Below are 19,435 nucleotides of genomic sequence, written 5' to 3'. Positions count from 1 at the left end.
CTCCTCTCGGCCTCGCGCTCGCCACCGACGCGAGATCGCGATTCGCGCGTCACTCGTCGCGCTCTAATCCCACCCCCGCGACCCCCTGGCCAGCCGGAGGGCGAGCGCTGGGGGGCGGGGGGGGGGTTAGAAAATGATCGGTTAATATCGATCCGCTAACGCGAGTCCCAGGACACCGGCGGTCCCGCCCGACATTGGCAGCACGTTGGCCGGGGAAATTTATTGGCAGGCCCAGGGTGAGGGGGGGGGGAGATTCGCGCCAACAATCGCGCCGTGCACGGCGAAAAGGATTCGCGTGTCCGACATCGCGGCAACGGCGCGGGGCTTTTCCACGTCGTGATGAAATCTTCCCGGCAGGCGTGTTTCGGCCGAATCTCACTATACTTTGCTTTGTTTGCGTAATAATGGCGTATTGTTGCCACTCGCGTTGACTCGCGCGAACGATGTAAATGAGCAACGAGCCGCTCGGCGGCCGAGACGCGGAGAGACGAGCTGCTGAAGATCGCGGAGACGCGCTTCTTCTCGCATCTTCGACGCTCGAGAGTTCAGCTCGAGCGCTGAAGAGTCTTGAATATTAACCATTTCTATATCCTGAATTAATTTGCAAGACGTTATCGGATTTTTGTTGCGTAATCAAATAGCTTTTGGCTTTTCTTAGGGAGGAAGGGATAAATTTTGTAACGATCTAACGATTAAATTTTTAAGCGTCGCTCATAAAGAGGTAAGACACAGAAAAAAAAAAAAACATATGAGTATTTGTGCATAGAGCGGTGCTTTCAAGTATACCGTCAGGAGATAAAGGGTTAAGGTTTTCGAGCGGCGTTTACGTTTAACGACGACGCCGGACGAAGGGAGCTGACGCAGGAGGGCGACTAGCTCGTAATGGCGGCGGCAACCGAAGGGACCGGACGACGAGAAACCGTGTCGAGCGTGAGGCGCGTGGACGGGAGTAATGGCGGCGCTAAGGTGGAATTACTCGGACGGCGGATTGAGTGCGACGTCAAACAAACGGCCGCGCCGCAGCGGCTTCCTCTTCAATCGCGCGGCGCCGGTTTGTTCTCGGATAGCGCTCGCGCCCGCGAGAAACGCGGATCCGATTCCACGTCGTCGTCGTCGTCGTCGTCGCGTCGCGTCGCGTCGCTGGTGGTCTCGACGAGGAGTACGCGACGCCGAGGAGTGTGCGCAGCGATTCACTCGAGGCCGAAATCGGCTTCGGGAAGTTTATTGCTCTTGGTTGCGGGGCCGCTAGACCTTAAACCAACTCAGGTACGTTCCACAATTGGGCAGCTGATTATTAATTTGGTAACATTAGACAGAGAAAGGGGTAGATTTTTGATCACTCATTATTCTGATGATTGATCACCTTCGAATTAGTTTAAATATCCGAGTTGGTTTAACCCATTCCGTGACACGGACGCACCGGTGCGTCCAGATCATTTCCGTGTTGTATTGTATTTTGAGTGTAATAACTGTTGCTGTAGAATTTTTATCAGATATTTTTTGGGTCGCTGATTACGAGTTTCAACTTGGTTTTTTATAACTTGTTAATAAAAAAAAAACTATAATCAAATTAAAATGTCGGAAAATTGTAAATTTTTTCTCACACACGGGATGTGTGAGAGTGAGAAAGGGCGAGAGGGAGAAACTGAGGAGAGACCGCGGCGTCCGATGGAGGGATCGGCGTCGTTAGAACAGGGCAGCGGCGTCATCAATGGATTTCGCGCGACGTTCGGCGTCGTTTGGCCGCAGCGCCTAAAGGAATCCCGAGTGTTCGGTAGTACCAAAAAACAGAGGATGTACGACGAAGAGCGAGCAGCGAACGAGTCGGTTCGCAGCGAGCAGCAAGTGCGTTAAGAGCGATTTTATATAAAAATCGTTAATTTAGTGACTTGAGAAGGGACCAATTACTTTTATTTATAATATTAAGCATTTCTAAACATTTTAGTCGCCATATTCGATCCGCCATTTTGAATTTCTATATTTTGACCTCAAATTCGGCTTCAGCGACCAAAAAAACTGAAGTATACAAATTATTGAAAAAATCCGCATTTTTTGGGGCGGTTTCAGTGCATTTTACTGAATTTTGCTCTGCCACGGAAGATAAGTAAAACCAAAGTTTCCGAGACCGATTTCGAAACGGAGTTTCGTGTCATGAAAGCCAGCACGCGACTCGATCGCGACAGACGAGGGAGAGAAACGATCGACCGCGCGAAGGACCAGGTGAAGACTCTCGAGGTCGCGAGGACGGGAAGATTCCTGCGGCGGGGTCCTACTCTCGAGTTTCGGACTCTATACGGGCTTTAATTCAGCCGAATGCTCGTTACACCCGCGATTGAAAATTCAGTCGTAAGCACTCCGGCTGGTAATTAGATAAAACGCGACGTTGAGATAAAATTAACTTTGCACTCGGGTCGACACGGAAGATCAGCTTCTACGAGTTACCGCTACTTCTACTTCTGGCGTGATCCTCCGCGAAGGAGTGGAAGAAAATTACCTTCTCCGCGGGAAGGATCCGCGATCGTGCGAGTTTGAGATGGCATAAATATGTATACAGGATGTCGCAGAACAATGGGGAGTACCAGAGTTCGTGGGGACGTAGAACGGATTAAGGCGAAGGAAAAAGTTTCATATCGTTTTGCGAGATTCGCTGAGGAAGAGAGACCAGAGATGTGCGAACTATTCGAATCCGAGTCTCTTATATGATTCGAATCCGAGTAATTCGAATAGGAATCAAATACATTATCGTTCGCGTGCATCAGCTACAAAACGGGCCATCTGGGCCTGTATATTTGAACTCTTAACTTGTAATTAACTTAACTTGTAATTAATAAGTTAATTATAAATCACTTTAATTATTCAAATATATATTTTACTTTAAGATGATATTACAATATCAATATTCCCTTCCGTACTAAAGTCGCTCTCCCATCATTATTTGCATGTCATTAATAGTCACGTTACATTTTTTAATGATTCGATTCGATTCGAATTCGAGTGAAATTTCATGGATTCGATTCGACATAAAAATTCTTGATTCGCACATCTCTAGAAGAGACACACACACACACACACACACACACCTACTCATGGCACATCCACAACTCGCAACTGACCGATCAGCGACATACTAACAAAATTAAAGCAATTGACCGTCTCTATTCCCTATGCCCATCCATCCCGCACTTATCCTACACGAACCGAGACTTTTCTCCGTGTATCTAAGCCGACGACAGAGACGACACCCGTCGTCCGCGTCGACACGAAGGAAGAGCTCGCGCGGCGGCCTCGGAAGCCGGCCGACGCGGATGACGCGGTAATTATTAATCGGTATCTCGCGCGGGACCGACACGCTCTCGCTCGCGCGGAACAGACGCAGCCGGCGGATAATACCGTTATTGAATTGCAAAAAAGACACCGTGTTGCTCGCGCGCGCGCGCGGGCGACCTGCGCGGAGCACCAGCAGGAAACGCCCGTAATATATTCGCCAACGCGGCCGAGCAGTCATCGGCCAATCATAGCTGGACGGAAGCCGCGCTCGTCCCGAACGACCACCGGCTGGTCGATCGCTCTAATTGCCGGGATCTGTGTGATTAAGAGAAAAGAGACGCGGAGCGAAAGACGCGCGCGGCCTGGTAAATCCGCGAAGTGGCTCCGCGTAACGACGTGCCGTTATAATTGACGGCCCCCGATTAGCGGCTGATAAGAGCGGGAATTTCACGAAGAGAAACTCGCGCGTCCGCAGCGCTCGTTCCGCCGGCGGATCGCTCGTCGAGGAAGGAGACGACAACCACGAGGACGTCCTTGACGTCGCGAAGAAGAGCGTGGCTCGCGACGACCCGAGCCGGAATTCGAAGCGAGCGCGGAGATGGGGATCGCTTTTATGAGCTGAGAACGACAATCCAGGCGGAGCGACGAACCCGCCATTCCGGAGAGCGGCTCTGCAGCCGCTCGGATCTGAAATATCGCGAGACGCTCGACACGGCGGGATCGATTCATTCACCGAGGAAAATCGCCGGCAGTCGCGAGCGAGGAGTTCCTCGCGGCGGCTGAGTCGCGTTTAAATGCGCGATCGAACGATTACGATGACTCGCGCAAAACGAACGCGCCGAGAGACCAGAGAGAGAGAGAGAGAGAGAGAGAGAGAGAGAGAGAGAGAGAGAGAGAGCAAGAGAGGGGGGGAGGGGCGGGAGGGAGGCAAACAGCAATTACGAAATCGGCTCGCGTGCGCGCGCGAATCGCTCGGCCTTCGCTTCTACGGCACAAAACTTCGCGGCTTTCGATACGAGCGATGGCACGCGTATTTTACGACGTCCAGCGCGAGAGGAAACAGCAGCTCGTGCGAACGCGAGAGACACCGCGACCCGCGATCAACCTCTCTCGCAGATTCGCGCATACGCGCAAAGAGCGGCGTAGAAGAAAAGAAACAATGTTGTCTCGAAACTTAAAGGTGCTTCCATACAGCCGCGCGACAGCCAGTCGACGGCTCGTAAGCCTGATCTAAAATGCGCGATCTCTCTCTCTCTCTCTCTCTGCTTCCCCCTTTCTTACTCTCTCTCTCTCTCTTTTTCCGACTCGAGATATAAATTTTGAGAGAGGAGGAAAAACGGTAAGCGAAGGGCACACAGATTGTCTTTAGTCTTTCTCTCACTGCTCGGGCGCCCGGCGTTTTTCTCCCACGCTCGATCCTCTCGCGATGCTCTCGCCCGCGAGAGCGAGAGAGAGAGAGAGAGAGAGAGAGAGAGAGAGAGGGAGAGAGAGAGAGAACAACTTTTACAACGGCAATATTCTCCCGTGGCTCTCCAATGAAAAAAAATTAACGCACGCAACAGAGTAGGACACGACGTTGCGGGCGTAAGAAAATCGACAAAAGCGGCGACCCTCCGCCGCAGCGAAAAAGGTGCCGTTCGCGCGCATATAATTACCAGCCTCTCTCGGCCAAGTCTGACGCATTTCACGAGGGACACTCTTTCCCTAAAGCGCGCGGCCCGGCCCCTTCGACAGGTGAATGCCGCGCAGCCGGTAAAGCACCCCTTTGATAGGTCAGTCTCTTTGACATAAGTCTGTGTCAACAACGGCTCTAATCGCCGCCATGGAAGCGCCACTCAGCGTGATCGAAGCGGCGTTCATCTATTCATTCCGTCGACACCTCGCCCTCGGAATGTCGGCTTCCCACGAGCGGAAGAAGAAGGTGTCGACGTCTGACGGAGGAGCCGCGATCGATAACACGTTTTGTATCGCGTTCTTCGCGGCGCGGTCTCAGCCGCAAGTTCCAACACCAGCCGGAATGCACGTACCTTACTTATTGCGATTTGAAATTAAAGAGAATCTCGACCGAATCGGCGGCGTGGCTACCGTTTACTCTGCAACTCTGAACTACGTTTCCACAGTCCTTCAAGCTTTAGGTACGAATATCTGGACTTTGACAATACGTATTTTACGAAGCTTGAAATATTCGAACTCACAATCCTTGGAAGTCAAGGAAAACCGTCAAGGAAAATCACGTTAACGCTGTCCCGGGGGAAATTTCGCCCCCTAATATATTTTTTTATTGTAGAAATAAAGAGTCAAACAGACGCAATTGAACGTCCTATTATTATCTTGATATATAATATTGGATGAAAAATAGACAAGTTATTGTTTGCAGCGGAGATAATTTTAGCATTTTACAAAAGTGAAACAAATGGGGTAAAACGTCACCCTTTAATGGTCAAAGGCCGAAACAATACGAACGAGCAGAAGCGGACACGATCGCGGCGGGTGGACAAAGATGGAGCGCAATTTCTCGCCCGACTTTTCGAAGGCATCCGTCTTGCCCAACGGGGAAGTCCTGCCCGTTAGGAGACAAATTCTCCCGTTGGACAAGAGAAAAAGTCGCGAAGAACGACCTTCGTGACGACCACGTGACGAGAGAGCGTGCAATGTGCACGACGACGGAACGTCGGTATTGTCCGCTCCACGGCGCGCCGTGTCTCAGCGCGATAATTAGCGCGCAAAAAGAAACGAGAGAAACGATCTGACGAGGCGGGTAATCGATAATGCGTGGCAAAGTCAATAGGAGGATAATTGTTATTTATGGCAGCCAAGGAGGCTTCGTTACGACGATACGATTCTCTCGCGCTCGCGGATTCCGAAGGCGGATTCTTTCGCGCTCGCGCGCTATCTCGTTAACGAGACGAGAAAGAGGCGTGCAGCGAGAGAGAAAAAGAGAGAGGGAGCTGCGATAAAAAGATCGCACAAGCACGCGCGATGGTTCGCTCGCGTCGTTAAGCGGCCGACAGCTCTATCGTGTGAGCGCGCGAATACAATACGATAATTATACACACAACGGCGCGACTCGCCACGAACGTGTTTCTCGCGCATTCCGCCCGTGACTGAGGAATTCGTGGAATTCTAATTAGCTCGGCCGAGCAATCGACGAGAAACAAATCCGTCCGTCCGATGTGCACAAGCGATGCGCGATCGAGGCCACTTGGACGTGCCGCGCGAGTCTATCCGCCGTATCGACTTTTGTTGACCAACTTGCGGGGAAACCTTTCTCCGTCTCGGTGAGCTCCTCAGGCTCCAGCAGGTCTGCTGCGCTTGAGAGCCTTCAAGTGTCGCGCTAAAAATCCCTCAAAGCCGACGGTCGCCAGAGGGAGGGAGGGAGAGAGAGAGAGAGAGAGAGAGAGAGAGAGGACCGTCGCTGAGAGCGGTCGATTCGGCTCGACTATGGACGAGCGAATAGAATCGAGAAGAGATACCTAACTCCTAATACCCGCACGAGAATACTTCAAGCTAATGCGCTGATTATCCGGCACTCGCGCGCGCGCACGCGCGGCGATATGGATTCCCGGTCGCACGAAGGAAAGGGGAGAAAGGAGAGCCGCTAGTACGGTTATACGCGCTTCCGGCGAATTCGCCTCCTTGCCAATCGCCGACGCAGCGAATCGGTCCGCACCGATCGCGGCAGATTGCGTTTGTTAATTAAGCCCTTGGAGAGCAGGGATTTACGTGACGTCACGGGCGCTCCCGAGCAGCCGAGGACGAGTGCTCTAATTAACCGGCGCCTGGAACCGTCCAATTTCCGATTATTCTGCCGGTGACTTGGCGCCGACGCGGGCGGAGGAAACGGAGGAGGAAACCGGCTGATGCGATAAGTAACTCCGGTTTTAGCAATGCCCGGCCGAGACGAGCGAGAGGCAGGAGAGGAGAGTCGCGCGCCGTAATTGAGACGAGCCTCGGAGATGCATTAGAGCAGGAAGAAACGAGAAAGAGCTCCGAGTTCCGTCTCGAGTCAGCGCGGAGAAAAGCCCTCCCGCTAGGGCTCGCTCCTGGACCCGGTTTCTGAGGCCGATGCGACTCGGTTCACGCGAGCTGCGAGTTCCTCGGCACCGAGGGACGTGCGCAACTCTGGACAGTCTTGCTTCGGTCTTTGCACACGAGTATCTAAACTTCCAACGCGGAGAATATATATATATATATATATTCAACATGTACATATATATATTTCAGGTCAAAAGTCTCAATATTTGTGCCTAAAGGTCACTACGATAATATCCCGAGATGCTCCTGATATGCAGGATAGGGAAAAAGGGTCGGACCCTAATAACTTTGAAAATACGCAAGATAAAAAAAATGTTAAGTTCAGAAGTGGTAGGGTTTTAAGTGACGCATCACATGGCTATATACGAGTACGACCTTAAACAGCGTCATCAAAATTACGGGAAGGTCACCTTGAATTTTTTACATGGAGAAGCCCTCGTTTCTCTTATTATATCATCTTCTTGTACCAGTTAATTTGAACAACTTTCGTTTGAAACATTTTCTTATCCGCCCGATATTTTTTCAGATATTTAAAGAAAGCTCTGTAGCTTTTTCAACTTTGTTTTCAACGAAGCTTTTTTTTCAACAAAGCTTTGACTTACGATGTCTCGGCAACTATTTGTCGGACGACAAAGTGGCGGTAGACTTTTTTTACTCTATTTAATCTAAAAATCTGTGCTGTTAGTGATGATTTTAAAGTTTCCAAAGGTCATCAAGTTGACCAAAATTAGGGTACTATTGTAAGTACTGTAACAGCATATTCTTGAGATCAAATAGAGTAAAGAAGTCTAGTACCGTTTTTCCTCCCGACAAATAATTGTATCGTAAATTAAATATTGAAGAAAGTCTTCTTCACAAATATCTCAGGGAATATTATGCAGATAAAGAAATATTTCAGACAAAAGTCCGTGTCTAAAAGAATGTCCAAAAACGCTCTGCCGTATCGGCATTGGATGGCTTATATAATGCCATGCTCTTTGCATATCTGTCCGCTTAATTTAATATAATTTAATTACTGTAATCTCTTTTCCCCTACCGTAATTTCATATTTGTATTATTAATTTCATACATTTCGAATTTTTCTCGACGTCTCACACACAAATCAATATCGTATTTCAGCTTTGTACATTAAATGGGTCTGGTACCCGTGAATAAATAATAAACAATAATAATAAATAATAATAACAATATAATAATAATAACAAAAGTTGTTAAAATTAATTGGTAGAAAAAGATGATATAATAGAAAATGGGGGTATTCCATTCAACATTCCATGTTGAAAAATTAAATATCTGCATTTACAGAATAAAATAATGAGAAAGCCCAGAGCTTGCCGCGTCGAGACTCCTGCCTGCCTTCTCTTGACTGTTTCCTTGAAACCCTCCATTTCCCACAGCTAGACTACAGACTTGTATACAACGCGCAGACTTCTCACGAGAGAGAGAGGAAGAGACTCAAAGACAATCGCCGTTCTCGCCATCTTCGTCTAGCCTTCTCCAACAAGAACCAAACTGGACAAGATCACATGTATCTGAAGGGCCATCCCCCCTGAATGCTCGCCCTGAGTTCTCGCGGAGGAAGCAGTCGGTGCAGTCTGTGTACAATACACAAGACCATGAGTTTCGACAAGCGAAAGTCAGCTATTCCCCGACTGAATCCCCCGTCAGAATCAGCTGTTGTCCGATATCGCACGTCAAAGTGAACAAGCAAAGCGAGCGCCGCGCCGTCTCTCGCCGTTACTCAAACAGTTACACGAGCTCCGCGTTCTCCAGGACGCTCGCGTTTCGGGACATAAGGATTACCCGATTCCGAGCTCAGAAGCCGACACAGAACGCCGTTTCGCACAAGCCTACTTTCCGGCTGACGGAGAGCTCCGCCGGCCGGCGGAGAGGTCGACGCGGCCCGATGAGCCTCGCAAATCCTCGGAAACCACCGGAGGAGGTCTCCTCTCGCAGGCCGGGCGTACGGGGATGGCCTCGCAACGCCGGGGGAGGAATCGCGTCCCTTAGCGCATCCGCGCAGTTCGGCCGAAGGACCCTCGTGTTCCTAATCGCCGGGTGTCCCCCCCCCCGTGTGCCCTTCGGAACCAATTTGCCGCGAGCTTTGTACCCGTCGCCGCTGCCTAACGACCGCTCTCGTAACCCTGCAGTCCGAGTTGTACTCGGCCCCATCTGTCGCCGAATTCCACTTTCGTAACAAGCGTGGGGAATCGACGAGGTAATAACGGCCTCCCGATACCGCGACGTCTCGAGGTGCGATCGACCGGAGGCTAACGAAGCGGACGGCGCATCCGTCGAATCGATCCTCGCGGCTCCAGCCATCCAAGCGAACGAGAGAGAGAGAGAGAGAGAGAGAGAGAGAGAGAGAGAGAGAGAGAATGTGTGTATATGGGGGGGGGTGTATGTGTCACGTTTCTCAAAATTTCGGAGACGTTGATTGATGCCGTTGTGGAGATACCTTGTCTCCCTCGTCTTCCTTCTCCCTTCCCCTCTCTCTCTTCCTCTCTCTCTCTCTCTGTCTCTGCCTCTCCCCCTCGTTTCGAAGGAGAGAAACGGCGGTCTCGCGAGAGGGCCATCAACCGCGGCGCACGATCGACGATACGGCGCGGAATGCATAATGCAACGGACTCAGTCGATGTTCCGCCAAGGATTGCGCCGAATGCGAAACGAGTTCTGGACGGGTTATCTCGCGGGGGCGCGGGCGGAAAAGTACCGAGAGAGCGCCGCGAGAGAGTAACGAGTATCTTTAATCTGCTCTCGGGAGAGCTGGACCCGAGAGAAAGAGCTCGTTCTCTCCCGCCGCGCGCGCGCGCGCTGCTCGACGCTGCTCGACGCGACGCGACGCGATCGAGAAGTGCGTGTAAAAGCCGGCCCGAGGGCAACGAGGACGGCCTCCCCGCGCGCCGAACTTGCGGCGGGTGAGCAAATTGTGAAACGACGCGAGCGCGATTATGAAAGCGTGCTCGGGCGCGAGGTGAAACCGCCGATATATATATTCACGTGTATCGCGAGTGTGCGGTAATTAACGAGTAACGAGAGCTGTCGGGCGATAAAAAATCCGTCCAAATTATGATCGAGCTTTCCTTTTCTTCCCCTTCCCCCTCACTCTCTTTCTCTGCCTCTCTCTCTCTCTCTCTCTCTCTCTGCTCTACTCTCACTTTCTCACGGCTTACGCACGGCCGCGCGAAGGGTCTCCCTTCGTCGGGTCTGCCAGTCTCGTCAATATCGAACTTCTCTCGCCGGAGAGTAATGCGTGGCGACCTATACGCAATAACAAAAAGGAAGAAGAGTCCGGCGGGGAGAGCAAAAAGAAGACGAGGAGGAAGAAGGGTTACAGGGCCACGTGACGCCTCTCGCCCCAATTTTTCCGCACGACGGGACGATTATGCGCTGCACCGCGTGCCGGCGACGTGTTAACCGCGCCTTTACATTCTCGTCCTACGAGGCTCGATCGATCATGTACCTTCTCTTTTCTCTCTCTCTCTCTCTCTCTCTCTCTCTCTCTCTGTCTCTTCTCCGCTCGCTTGGATTGAGGATCGAAGTGCTCACGTGGAATAGACGCATAAGCCGATACCTTGAGAGCAAAAGATAATAGCTCGTATCGCTCGAGGGGAGGGAAAGTGCAACGTGCGAGTGAGCGAACGATCGTCCGGGGAAAAGATAGACAGAGAAATGGATAGATGGATGGATAGATAGATAGATAGATAAAGAGAGAAAGAAAGAGAGGGCGAGGGGAGAGAGCTCACCACTGCGCGTTTCCGACGTAAAACTCGGTCGATAGCATTTGCTTTCGTGATGGAAACGGTAATTCGGGGGGCACAGAGTGTACTGAAAAGCGCGTACACGGAAGCCGTTACGCGTTTTATCCCGTTACGCTATCTTGTCGTCCGCACGTTGCGTTTGTTTGGAGAGAGGGAGAGGAAGAGAGAGAGAGAGAGAGAACCGCGAGTGATTTCCCGTTGCGCCGGCCACTCGCCGCTCGCTCGCTCGGCTATCAATTTAGAATTTTCATGTTGCACCGCGCGCGACCCGCCTCCGCCTCCCCCCCCCCCACGTCGAAAATTCGACGCGCGGTTGGGTCCGATGATGAACGCGCCGAATTACCATGTTTTGATTACCCGTTCGGCCAGGAATAATAGTCGCTAGGGCGAGAAACGAGTCGTCCATCCGCGGCCGGGAAAGAAGATTGGTGGGAGGGGGAGAGGGGGGGGCGACCTGTCGCTAGTCGAAGCTAGTCGCACGAAGAGAGCTCGGCGTGAGGAGGCTCGTGTCAGGAGGAACAGCGTCATCGTCGTGATGCGCCTCGTTTACACGCTCGTTCCATCGCGAATCGCTGTTAATTCAGTTGACGCGCCGACGTTGTCGCCGCGCCGTCGGAATCGGAACCTCGAATTTCGCGCGCGCTGCGCTCCTCCGGGTGTGTTAATATTTATTTTTACGGCGCGGCGCGAAGACGACGAAGGTGAAGAAGAAGAAGAGGAGGAGGACGGGGAGGCGTTACAAACGTATCGCGCTCTCAACAATTGCGGGCAATCCCGGGGCGCGGCGATTATGCTTCATTATCGAGACACTGATCGCTCCGCGTCGCGGTGATTAAGTGAGATCGCTCGTGAAAATATATCATCGCCGTGAAGCATTCGCGGCACAAGCCGGTAATTTAGCGAGCACCTTTTCCGCCGCCGCGCCGTTTCGCTGTTTTTGCGGCAATTTCAACGGACGTCGCAGGCGGACGGAGCCGGAAAAAGCGCGCGCGCGCACGAGAGAGAGAGAGAGAGAGGAAAAGAGAGGGAGAGGGAGATACTTTACCTCTCCGTGACGGAGAGAAAAAAAGTCAGCAGCTGCAGACGCGCGATATGCGAACGCAGGATAATTTTTATCAAGGTAAACAAGGATCGCGAACGAACGCGCGGCTGTTACTCGCGTAATCGTGCGTGCACAATCATCTCTCGGCGTAGAGTTCCCTCGAGAAATGATGAATATTTCAACGTTCCGATAGATCGATCATGCGAGGACATCATCGACAGGACGAGGACGCTCTTCCGTTTCTTCCTCGTGATCGCTCGCGACTCGCCGACGCGGCCGATTCGCGCCTTTCGATCGCGCTTCGCGTGGAAAATCCTTGTCATCCTCCCAGCGTGTCTTCTTCGACTGGGACGAATGAACGAGAAAGGGGGGGGGGAGAAGGGGACAAATCTCTCGCGAGAGGAAAGATTCCCTGCCCCTCTCCTTCTGCCGGCGCGGCGGCGCGAACGTGCGGAAAAATTAATAATTTCCGATTTTCGCTCGCGGCGCGGCGGCTGCGAGATCTCGCGATCTCATTCGTAATAAATTCCACGACGAGGCGACGTAACGACGCGCTGAAAAAAAAGCGTAATAACAGAGATGATCTCGGGTGGATCTGTTACGACACTGCCGAAGACGACGCGTGGCGATCTGCGAAGAAACGGTCGGTCGGAGCGCGCGACTGAACAATCCGGTCCACGACGACGACGACAACGACGACGAAGACGTGACGAGAACCAGCCTGTTGTGCGCCGGTCTTTCGCACGGAGGCTCGAGGAACGACGTGTTATCGAAGCAGGATTTCCGGCCGATTCCGACTCGATGTCGAAACGGAACTGCGTGTCGGAACGACGCGGCCTCACTGACGATAATCGTCGTTGGCCTGCGCGTCGTCACCGACGCGCGTAAATCTCTGGCTCTCTCTCTCTCTCTCTCTCTCTCTCTCTCTCTCTCTCTCTGGGTATGTCCGTGCCGCGAGAAAAATGTAGACTCCGTCGAGTGACTTCTCGACGGCGGTCCCACGGCGAGCTCCACGTGCGACGCGAATTGTCCGCGCAGTCTTTTTCTCTCGGGCAATCTTTTTTCTCGCGGGGCATAGAGAGAGAGAGAGAGAGAGAGAGAGAGAGAGAGAGAGAGGAAAGAGGATTAATATTTCGTCAAATGCGATTACGTAACGGGCGTTTTGTGCGTCAAAAGCGAGCGAATGATCCAATTACACGAAGTTTGCCGATCGCGCGGATCAGTCGGGAATATTCGACCAACTCTGCTCTTCCACCTGTCCCTCGTTTTTCCCTCCGCTCTCCCTCTCTCCGCCCCTATCGCGTCCTCTCCCTTTTGCCCCCTCCCGCCCGCGTTGAATCGTGTTTCGTGTGTACGCGCAGGTTAATAGCAAATTAAATTACCGTCAGGCTCCACGGTAAAAAGCGCGTGTTTCACGGGACATTCGTTCTGTTTAGTCCGCAAATGAAGGTGCATTAACCCAAAGGTTCGCCTTGCACGCTGGACGCAGGCACTTTAAATATCCCGTCGCCCTCCCCGCATTAGCCACTTTCATAACTAAACCAGCTTGGAACATTTGCATTACATTAATGCCCGTGAATGGCCGGGGCGGGGAAACGGTAATTACCCGACATCTACCTGTTCGACTCCCCCCCCCAACTCTTCTTTCCCTCCGCGAAACAAAGCGTTCGAACGCTTTTAATTCAGCAGGCGCGCATGCGCGCGGGGAGAGAATTTGAGAAAAAAAAGAAAAAGAGAAAGAAAAAGAAAAAGAGCAGAGCGAGAGGGAGCTGTCCGCCGACGAAAAAATTGCTTTGAGAGCGAAATGTGCACGCTATTTATTACGAACGGCCCCGGGTGGTTTCCCCTCCGCGGTGAGCTCGCGAGGGCAGACCGGCTTCTCCGCGCGAAAACGGCCGACGTTGTCGGTCGTAACGCGGCGGAAGGGTCGCCGGGCGGCCCTTGGCTCGGGGGCTGCTTTTCCGTGCCGTCGATTTCGCGCAACGCGCCCGTGACAACGACAGGACTCGGCATGATGGCGGCCTCGTCGTGTCACGACGGCTAATCATAACCGCCGGACACGCGACCTTTACCTCGGCGCAGCCGAGTGTCGCGAGAGCGAGATGCATCGGCCGATACTCTCCGCGGGGGGGTGACTCGGGGGGAGGTCGCGCGCACAAACTTCTCCGCGAGTCGTCACCGCGCGCGACCTTGCCTGCTGCTGACACCTCTATTTAACCCCCTTCTTCATCCCCTGGACGAGAAGCTTCCAGCTGCGAGCGACTCGTACGCAACCGAGGCACGCTAAACTGCACGGATTTCGCGGGAATTCAACGAAAGAGCGGCGGGACGAGAGACCAGAAGAGAGAGAGAGAGAGAGAGAGAGAGAGAGAGAGAGAGAGAGAGAGAAAAAAACGGAGTAAATATATAGAAAGGAGTACACCTAACCGGGTTTTTTTCATTTTGAAATATGTTATAAAGGATGAAATTCTGAGCGACTTTTCCTGATATAATACAACTATATGGGGGTCGCTTATAGTTTCGGAGACATTTGACTTTGAAGTTTTGGAATTTTGATGTTAAATTCCCAGATATCATAAGCTGACGTTATTTACAGTACAATCCAAACAGTTAATCCAAACGTACGTGTGTATACATAGAAATATAGGAAACAGTACATATAAGCAGGAGAGGGGCTCCACCCGGCCCCAAACAAATCCTAACCTAACCTAACTTATTGCATCTTTATATATTGTTGGACGATGCTGAAAAGATCTCCTTAAAAGCCACAACACCTAATTATATGCAGATATTGTAAAAAAGTAAGTTGAGCTAGGTGACAGACAGATCTTAAGAGAACTTTTTTTCAACAATGTCCAAAAATATATAAAGATGCAATAAGTTAGGTTAGGTTAGGTTAGGATTTGCTTGGGGTGGGGGTGGCCCTCCCCCGCTTATATGTACTATTTCCTATATTTAAAGTGAATGAAAACTACTTGTCCACTTCAAATATACTTCAACGTACAATTACAAAACTTTAAAGTCAGATATCTCACGAACTATAAACGACCCCATGTAATTGTATTAGGAAAAGCCACTCGGAATTTCATCTTTTATAACATATTTCAAAGTGAAAAAAATCGGTGAGGTGTATCCCTCTCTATATATTCACCAGAAACGGAAAAAATGAGAGAGAGAGAGAGAGAGAGAGAGAGAGAGAAGATAGAAAGATAAAGAAGCAGAGAGAAAGAGGGAGAGATGAAGCAACTTCTATCGCTAAGATAAAGAAGCAGAGAGAAAGAGGGAGAGATGAAGCAACTTCTATCGCTTTCCAGACGACGACGACGACGACGACGACGACACTTTTCTCACCCACCGTGGCTCGTTTCCGCGGAAACGCCGCGGGTTCTCGGCGAGGAAGCTACGGGGCGAGCAGCGTCGAAATTAGAAGTCACGTCGGGTCGCCGGCGCTCGAAGTTGTTAATGATCGCAGCCTCGCGCGTCGCACAATGCGTGGGCCAAGTTTCGCACATGCTGGCCGAGTTCCGCGCCGCACGTTCGCCGATAATAGGCGCCTCCTTAGAGCCTCCTATGAGCGCGCGCGCGCAGAGTGTCTTCGTTCGATCCTCGACGTTGACGATCGGAGGTGTTTGCGAGCGAATTATAACGATACGAATGCCTTTTAGCTCGCTGCCGACGATTCGACGACTCGAGAGGCAACGAGCCGTCGCTCTCGGCCGCGAAGCAACGACGACGTGTCGCCGATCCCCCGAGCGCCGAAGGGATTTCCGCTGCGCGCGTCAAAGGATCTCGCCGCGACGACAAAAACGACGACTATGACGACGACGACGCAAATATTTGTTTCGTTCGCGACGCAGGAGACATTGCCCCTTCCCGGAGAGCTCTCGCGAGCGAGAGCGCTAACGCGCGATCATCGCGAGCGTGTTGCGCCCGGCAAGTAGAAACAGACAGTTTGTCACCCGGACGAAGAGAAATGGCCACACGTACAGCTCGTACAGCGGCCGGCGCCGCTGTGTGCGGCGGATCGCGTTTATCCGCGCGAATGATACGGCTTTATAAAATCCGCCGCCCTGCCGGATTCTCCCGTCACGTCGCGGATAATCGCTGCGGACAGAGCCGCAACGACGGCTCGTTAAAAATTTTCCCCTCACCCCAACGCCTCTAATTGCGCTCCTCGCTCGTCCCTCTTTCAACCGCCCCCCCCCTCCTCCCTCCTCTCCCTCGCTCCTCTCTACCTTTCTCTTCGGCGGGGCAATTGCTGGTTGAGCGGAGAGTACGCGGCGATTACGAGAGAGCGATCCTTCCTGTCAATCGGACGGTTTGTTTGTAAGAAGCAAGAGCGGAAGCGCCTTTGCGAAGCTACGGATCGCCCTGGCCGTCTTCGTCGCGGCGCGCTGAAGGACGAAGGAGCTTCGCACCTCCATCGCAGCGAGAATGCCGCGGGGGATCGTCCTTTGATCGTCGCGGAATCGATCCCGCGCTTCCGGCTACTCTCTCTCTCTCTCTCTCTCTCTCTCTCTCTCTCCGTCTCGCGGCTGTCCAGAGGGAACGAGCGGAAACTCAGCCGACGGAGACCTTCCGCGGAGTCGCCGGCAGCGAGGGAGGAGTTAATGCGGAGCCGAGCCACCGCTCGGTCCCGCTCCAGAAGCGCGCGCGCGCGCGCGACCTGGTCGCTTTTTGCCCGCGCGAGCGACGGCGAACTCGGTCGTGCCTTCGCCGTCCCACCGAAAATGCAGCCCGCGACGGCGTTGACGTTGATCGATGAGTCCCCCCCCCCTCCCTCCCACTGCCGCCTGCTCCTCGGCAGCCGTGGCACAGGTAAGGAAACAAAGAGACGTCGCGTGTCCCGAGGAGTCGCGCCGCGCACTTCGCGCTACAAAGGGAGAAGAGCGCGCCGCCGAGGGGGAGGGGGGCGTTCGATCGCAGTCGATTGCTTTCGCGGATCTTCTGCGACCACCGACGTCACCGCGCTTGGAACACCCGGAAGTCCCCGGGTCTATCGGAAAACGACTGACTCCAGCGGATTCAGCGGCCGATCATGAACTCACGCGGCACTCTGGCCCGTCCCGACGCGCCCTCGTCGGGGAACTTACTCTCCCGAGGACCCCGCGGCCACTTCATCAAGATCGTGAGCGGGCGATCGATGCGCGCCCCGATTCTCTCCCCTCACGCGCATCCGGACATTTAAATCATCACCGGATCATCGCCCCTCCCTCCCTCCTTCGCTCGCCTACCTATGCACATGTGTGCGTATTTACACGCGTACGTGTCTCTCTCTCTCTCTCTCTCTCTCTCCCGTATCGGGGAACGTCGATTGACCGCGCGCGGGTTTCGCTTTGCGACGTCCAAACGATCATTTGGTTATTCCGCCGCCGGGTTGAGCCTCCGGCGGAAACGACGTACTCGACGTCGACGACTCCACTCGGGGCACTCGCGCACGTTTGAATGGCTAATCGCACCGGCGATACTCCAGATAGACGAATATATATATATATATATATATATAGAGAGAGAGAGAGAGAGAGAGAGAGAGAGAGAAAAGAAGAAGGAACGAAAAAGCACAGAGGACAAGAGCACGCGAACTCACAGTTGGCGAAGATCCACGGGGCGCACTTTCGCGGGCGGCACTTACCGTTCGCTCGCTCCCCTGGAGAACGCGCTCCAGGAGGCGCGGGGGGTACCACTGGCGCGGTGGCGGAGGCTCGTATGAAACACGAGACGACGCTGCGGGGCACTCGCGTGACGGGCGTGCTGAAGCGGCGGACTACTCGCGCGCGTGCGACGACGACGACGACGACGACGACGACGGACGACGACGACGACGACGACGACGACGACGACGACGACGACGGCGCGAGGAACGACACTCGCGAGCGGCGAAGCTCGCGGTAGTAGTCTCGAGGCGAAGAAGCGCGGAGCCGCGTACGAGAGCAGCGCTGGTGTGTCCTCGATTACGAGAGCCGAGGAGTCCTCCTCGTCGCGCGCTGATTACACGCCTGTGCGCTTATCGCCTCGGCAATCGGCGGGCGAGGGGCACCGGAGGACGGCGAGAGAGGTGGAGCGAAGGTCGAGAGCGTCGTCCGGGCGGCGGATCTCGACGGCGGACGACGACGACGACGACGACGAGGCGCACCTCGCGCGCGAGCGGCGGCCACGAGAGCGCGGCCACGAGCTCTCGACGACGGCGGCGACGACGACGATGATGACGGTGAGCGCACCGTTCGGGATACCGACGCGCCGCGGCGACGCGATCAGGGGCGCGCATCGCGCGACGCGACCAGCTCGCGGAGATGCTCGTCCCCGGACGATGCACTCGCGCGTCGTCCGGAGTCCTCGGGCCAGGACGCGCCTCTTCGAACGCGCACGGCGTCGTTCGTCGGCGCTCGCGCGCTTCCGCGACACTCGCGCAGCTCGTCGAGAGCGCTCGTCGCTTATGGGGCCCTCCCGAGAGCGCGATACGACGCGCACACCAGCCGGTACGAAACGCGACTGACTTCGGCGACTCGCGTAGGAACGAGAAGGAGAACGACAGAGAGCGAGCGAGCGAGCAAGCGAGAGAGAGAGAGAGAAAAAGAGAACAGCGACGGAGGTGGAGGTAGAGACAGAGGGACGAAGATAAAGGCAGAGAAACGGAGAGAGGCGGGAAGGTGCGCGAGCGCGAGCGAATTTGCGGTCGCGACTCACGCACGCACGCACGCACGCACGCACGCACGCACGTACGCACGCACACGCACGCATGCACGCACGCACGCGGTGCGCGCAGACGATGAATGAAGCCCGAGCGTAGCCGGAGCGCGCGTGTACTCGGTGGAGAAGCGCGTGCTACTCGCGCGACTTCGGCCACCTCCGTTGACGCGCGCGCGCTGCCGCCTCCAACCGACGGCCGTCGACGACGACCGAAGACGAGGTGGAAGCCAGCCAGCAGCGGGGCACGGAAACTACCCGCGCGCGCTGCCGAGACCCGGGCTACGGCGCACGAGCCGTCACGGGGGCGGCTGACCCGCCGCCTCCAACCCGCAAGCGGCGGAAACGTACGAGCAGCGGCGGAGGCAAAGCGAGCGCGCGCTCCGGCTCGCTTCGCGAGTCCGGCTTCGACTTTGTTCACGGGCGTGAGGTCCTGCGAACCGACGCGCGGAGGTCGGAGGTCGCGGAGGCCACCGGGCGAAGCGCGCGACTCGCTGGACTTCCGCGCGCGCCCGCCAAAGCGACGACTGGACTACTGGAGACTCGCGAGACCGGAAAGCGGAAAGCGCCCCGCGCACCGCTGCTCGGCGAACACAGCCGAGTGCGAAGTCTCGAGTCGTTGCTCGCCGGTGGAATCGCGGTCGCT

General features: G+C 54.1%; 1 protein-coding gene across 1 annotated transcript in view; it reads right to left on the bottom strand.

The window, feature by feature from the left end:
• dnc (phosphodiesterase dunce) overlaps window positions 1–18,642 on the bottom strand; it is a 302,091-nt gene extending 283,449 nt beyond the window's left edge. The window contains exon 1 of the mRNA XM_025308093.1: window positions 17,738–18,642. The gene's annotated coding sequence lies outside the window, so the exon portion shown is untranslated. The remainder of the gene's footprint in view (window positions 1–17,737) is intronic.
• Window positions 18,643–19,435: the final 793 nt, after the last annotated feature.

This window comes from Harpegnathos saltator, unplaced genomic scaffold (assembly GCF_003227715.2).
Source record: "Harpegnathos saltator strain DR-91 unplaced genomic scaffold, Hsal_v8.6 scaffold139, whole genome shotgun sequence".
Classification (NCBI taxonomy): domain Eukaryota; kingdom Metazoa; phylum Arthropoda; class Insecta; order Hymenoptera; family Formicidae; genus Harpegnathos; species Harpegnathos saltator.
This window is presented reverse-complemented; position numbering and strand designations above follow the sequence as displayed.